General features: G+C 31.6%; 1 long non-coding RNA gene across 1 annotated transcript; it reads right to left on the bottom strand.

Annotated features, from left to right (window-relative positions):
* Nucleotides 1-1,913: 1,913 nt before the first annotated feature.
* LOC115033653 lies at nt 1,914-5,247 on the bottom strand. Its single transcript, XR_003838938.1, has 3 exons — nt 4,716-5,247; nt 2,353-2,428; nt 1,914-2,076 (listed from the first exon to the last, which is right to left on the bottom strand). It is a non-coding gene; the product is annotated as an uncharacterized LOC115033653 (long non-coding RNA).
* Between the last annotated feature and the right edge of the window lie 293 nt (nt 5,248-5,540).

The raw sequence follows: 5,540 nt of genomic DNA, 5'->3' as shown, positions 1-5,540 counted from the left end.
TCTGCCTTTGAACAATATACTAGGAGCCTTCTATTAAATTTTCAAGCTTTTTTAAACAACAAATAAAATTTGATTGTTATTTAAAAAAAAAAAAACCTAAAAAAAATGGAAACTGAAAATGTCCGCAAAGAGTTCAAGATAAGTCAAATTATTTTGAAAATATTATGGTGTATAGAAAATGATAATATAAACATTCAGTCAAAATTTCATGTACCTACGGTCATTTTTTTAAGAGTTGCGGCAAAAACCAAAATCATTTTTCTCCAAAACATATTTTGCGTAAAAATTCCCGTTTTTCCTTAAATGTTCTTTTGCTTTTCACGGCGCTTTTGAAAACTACATGGAAATTTTTAATTTTGACCCCCCAAAGTATCAACCAGATTCGCTTTCCTATCAGAAAAGATACTATTGAATTCAAATATAACACCATCCAATACAGTGACCCACTATTGTAACCTACTGTGCGACATCCACATATCCACTTTTTTTTAATTTGTTTTTTGCAATTAAAAATACAAATTATGATATACCTAAATTATACTTTTTCTTCAGATTGACGTATATTTTCAGAGTGTGACTTATCATATATTAGGTATACCTACGTATAATGTAATATTATACCCATAACTAAAACGTTAAAACCTTTATTTAAGTAATGTATAACTGCTAAACTGCTATAATATATGACTAGGATAATGATGTATTTAGAAATGTTTCCAACTAGTTTTTTTGTGTACAACTATCTTATTTCATTACTAGCAACTCATTTTAAAAGATTTAGCAGTATTTTAAAGCCGATCGAACAAAGTGGAAAATTTGAAAAAATATTCTCAAATGTACACATTGCATTTACGTCGTGTTTACTTTTGCATACTAATTATTTACTCAAGTGATAAAAAAAACATGTATCTAAGGTCATTTGTAATGTTACAGCAAAAACCATTATCAATTTTCTTGAAAACAGATTTTACGTAAATATTCCCGTTTTTTCTTAATTTTTCTTTTGTTTTTCGCGCCGCTTTTGAAAACTACTGGAAAAATTTTACTTTTGACCCCACAAAGTACCAACTAGGTTCATTTTCCTAACAGAAAAGATACCGTTGAAGAAAATCGAAGCACTTTTACTGTCCTAAAAGTTGACGACAGACACAAAAAAAAATAAAAAAAAAACACACATCATTGTAAAATCAATACATTCATCGTTCCACTCAGAATCTAAAATTTCCATGTAGTTTTCAAAAGCGCCGTGAAAAGCATATGAACATTTAAGGAAAAACGGGAATTTTTACGCAAAATCTGTTTTGGAGAAAAATGATTTTGGTTTTTGCCGCAACTCTTAAAAAAATGACCGTTACATTATACATTACACCTATACATTTATGATTCTTAGAAAATTTATAATATTATAAGCTATTGGCTATTGTCTATTTATAATTTTTAACCGAAAAGTAGGTATTCACAAAGGATTTGTTACAAAGGGGATTGGGCTGTTTAGTTTTATATAGGTAATACTGGGTTGTTTACCCCCCAGTTCGCAAACTACATACCAAACTGTGCACTTTAATGCACATATTATATTGGTGGTCCAAATTACAAGTACTAAAATTAGTGAAAATGCCATATCTATTTGCAGTATAGTGGAACGTTGTCACGGTCTTGATATATTGGAATATTGTAATAACTAATAACCCATCAACTGCTCTTTTGTATATTATTAAAATTATATAAATTTAATTTTTTTTTTAAGTGGCTTTACGTATAATGATATAAATGCGAGAACAATTATTATACTACATATTATATTTAAGTACATTTTTACATGGCAATAATTGACGTCTGTATTAAATATATATACATATAATATTATAATTTTAATTGAATTTTAGTAAAATAAATTTTTAAAAAAACTCTAAATGAAATATGTAAATTAATATTCGTGTAATTGATGAAAAATACTTTGACAGTTATAAGACGTGTTACTGACGAATTAATTGTTGGCGAATCGTTTTTGATGAGCTATCTTGTGTTGAAATGTTTTCGGCCAGCTTTCCTAGGTCTCTTCGAAGAGTGTGTGCCCTAAATAAAATGTCGATATTATATTATGACCACGTTAAGAATGTACATTTATATAGGCATGAGTTTTCAAAGTCCCCAATCCACCTACGACTGCACGGTTTGCCAAATCCACCAAAAAAATCTTATTTTCAAGATTTTTTCAAATATTGACGATAAATGCATATACTATGGTCGTCACTATTTGGGCAATAAACTATATAATATCATTGAAGGTAATACGAGGTAAATAATAGAATCGTGATAAAAATTAATATAAGATTTAAATGCGATACCTACCTACTGAACGCTACAACAGCAACAATATTATTGATGATAGATTAAATCAAATCTTGTGTCTGCAAATAATAATATCCTGGATATAAGACAAAAAAAAATAACATGAATAAATTTGAAATCAATAATGCTCAATAATGCTCAAACAGTCGTGGTTTAATGGTTGTTATTTATAGGTATATTATATAGGTATTCATAACCTTTGTGACGGGAGGTATAAGACCAACGCCCCAGTGGGTTGACCCCCTATTTCCACTTAAGCGGGACTGGCTACTTCTCGCCTTGAGTGGCGCAGACTCGTCCCTCCAGACAGGAACACCGGGCGCCCGAGCGCCATACGATGTTCTGCTGGCAACGCTCAGGCAAGGAGGTTGATCGGTGGGTTTCGAAAGTTCTGCGCCACGCCGGACAATTCCCTCCCTCCTACTAAGACGGTACTCCCACAGTCTCCGCGAGGCCATCCACATCAGTTACCCGAGTGCGGACGGCACGCGCGGACGCGCGAGGGCGTACGCGCCCACCGGCCGGGCTCGGGTAACAATGCTCGTGAAGCGTCGGCTCCGCCCAGGCGCTTGGCAAGGGCGGGTTTCTGACGGGGCTCTCTTCACGCCCGCGGAATGGGATTTCGAAGACCGTTTCTTCCAGTACCCACAACGACTGTTTTCCCGTTAGCGTCGGTGATCGGGGCAGGATTTTAAGCTGCCGCGATCCGACCTTACTTGTAACGGTACGGTTTTTGTGACGGATGCCGTGTCCGTACCGATAAATCGGATTTGGTGCTTGTCGAAGGGTGTCTCCCAGTCAGACTTCCTCCTTGCACGTGTTCGCTCGCAGGTTGACTGGGCCCGCTAGCTCTCGGCCAGAGTTGGGCGAAGATAAGCCGGCATGTGGTCGGAGTTCCGCGGTAAGGTTTCGAGGTACCTTCCCGCGGTTACTTCGGCCCGACCCTTCCGTCTTATTCCACGCTTAATAGCCTCCGCCGGTATGTCGCAGAATTTTTTCACGTCGCTTTAGGCATCGCTCACAAAGGTTATGAATTATATAGGTATATAAAAAAGTATCTCCTCGTCGTCGAAAGTGTCAATACTATTTAGGTACAAAATAAAAACAATCGAAAACAAATCAAATATTATTTGTTCAGGAGAATAGTGGACTGTATTAAACAAAATATATTGAGTATGATAAGGTGACCGGTGATAATCAATTAACACGGTTTTGTTTGGTAAATATTCATGCCGGATTGACGGCCTACTATTCTGAATAAATTACATTTTAAAAACTGAAAATAACGATTTTAGTTATTTTGTTGTAATTTAAAAATGTTATTTGTGCGTTGGTAGATGACATTTTTAGAGTATATTATTATATTTCATACAAACAATAATATTTTCAAATGCAATTTTATTGTAAAACTAATTTAACTTTAATTTATTCAAAATTTGATACACCTTTATTTTGTTGGATAGCCGCCACTGTATGAAGACATTATTATGATGTTATTTTGTAACTGGAATTATTATTTTTTTTTCTTTAAACTTACCTACCATTTACTATAAATTTAATATTTATTATGTATGTCAATTACAAATTTTAATTTTTATCTCCAATGTTATTGTTTATATTATACATTATTGTTAAAAAAAATATCATGACATTTTTAATTTCAAATACAATTAGCTCTAAAATTATTATTATTATTATTCATAATGTTAGTTTATAATTTCAACTTCATTGGGAATCACTAATCATTATAGATAGTGAACAAGTAGGTAGTCTATAAGTATTAAGTATCCAAAAGTTAGTAGTAGAAGTCTGTTAGTAATCAAATGGCAGTAAATGGGTAACCTGTTGGCATTAGGTTGAACATAAATAAAAAAAAAAGGATTTCCCATGTACATCCCTGGAAGGTTAATCCCTGGACACGAACATTAGGGTATCCATACAGTGGCAGTATGATAGTTGACTTTGTGCTGTTAGGGATTGTTACAATAACAAATATTAAAAATACATAAACGCACAATTTTTTTTTATACGCATTTAAAGTTCAAATATTGACAACATTTATCAAATTTAAAATTTAATAATTATTTTGTAGTTAAAAATGTACAAAATGTTCAATTTTTGTAGTTTTATATCTAAGGATTAAAAATTTAAAAGAAGGTTCCACGTAAATAGGTTAGGTTAGGTTTCTTTATATCACTTTATTCACAATATAATAACATCAAGTATATTTAGTAATAGCAAAGACTCATAAAATATATTCCTTAGTTATCTATTTTGTTACTTTTTAACATGTTCAAGGTTGGATTATGTGCTAAAACAAAATTGAAAATCTTGTCATATCTGTACTATATTTCTTTATTTACCAAAATTATATCGATGTTCAATATATTTGTTCTTGTATCATCAGCAGCTGCATGTTGGCTAATTAGCCATGACTTAACATATACTTCTGTGTTCCATCGATTCAAAGGTGCACCGTTTATATTTAAAAACTAAAAAGTAAAATTATTTAAATTTAAAAATTAAAACGGATACCAGTGGTCAATACACCTTACGGGTTATACAGTTTACACACTTGAAGTTTCTTGAAAGTTCAAACTAAATTGAACTTAAAATACATTAAACACAACGCATATTGTTATATTCAATACTTCAGTCGATAAATAATTCATTAAAACACCATAACAATTTTTCCTACGAACTAATATTTAATAAATAAGTTTTAACTTTTATTTGGTTTTCAGGTTATTTTAGGAGCGTAAAATGAGATTTTACATTGGGTATGCGCTGAAAATCGAAAATCTGCTAAGTATACCCGCGTATCCGTACCAATACACCTCTGAGTATAGTAGGTAATAAATGTAATTGACATTTGACTTTATCTTAAAAATTATGAAGGTGTTATATTTTATTATAATTATTATATATTATTATAATTTGTCTAAAATTTATAAAATTTATAATTAAAAAGTACGACAAGTTACCTACGGTAAAAAACCTAAAGCGATTTCTAATTTATAGTTTACACGACAGATTAATGATTATATTTTGTGAACCAGTATTTATTAAAGGTATAATAATATACTTTATTCATATTAATTAAATAAGTACCTACTCACAAATAATTAGAAACCTGTAGAAAAGGTCTAAATCAAATGTTTAAAAAAATTGGTTATAACTTATAATTC

Source organism: Acyrthosiphon pisum, chromosome A1 (assembly GCF_005508785.2).
Source record: "Acyrthosiphon pisum isolate AL4f chromosome A1, pea_aphid_22Mar2018_4r6ur, whole genome shotgun sequence".
NCBI classification, from domain to species: Eukaryota; Metazoa; Arthropoda; class Insecta; order Hemiptera; family Aphididae; genus Acyrthosiphon; species Acyrthosiphon pisum.
Note: the sequence above shows the minus strand (reverse complement) of the source record. Positions and strands in the feature narration are given on the sequence as shown.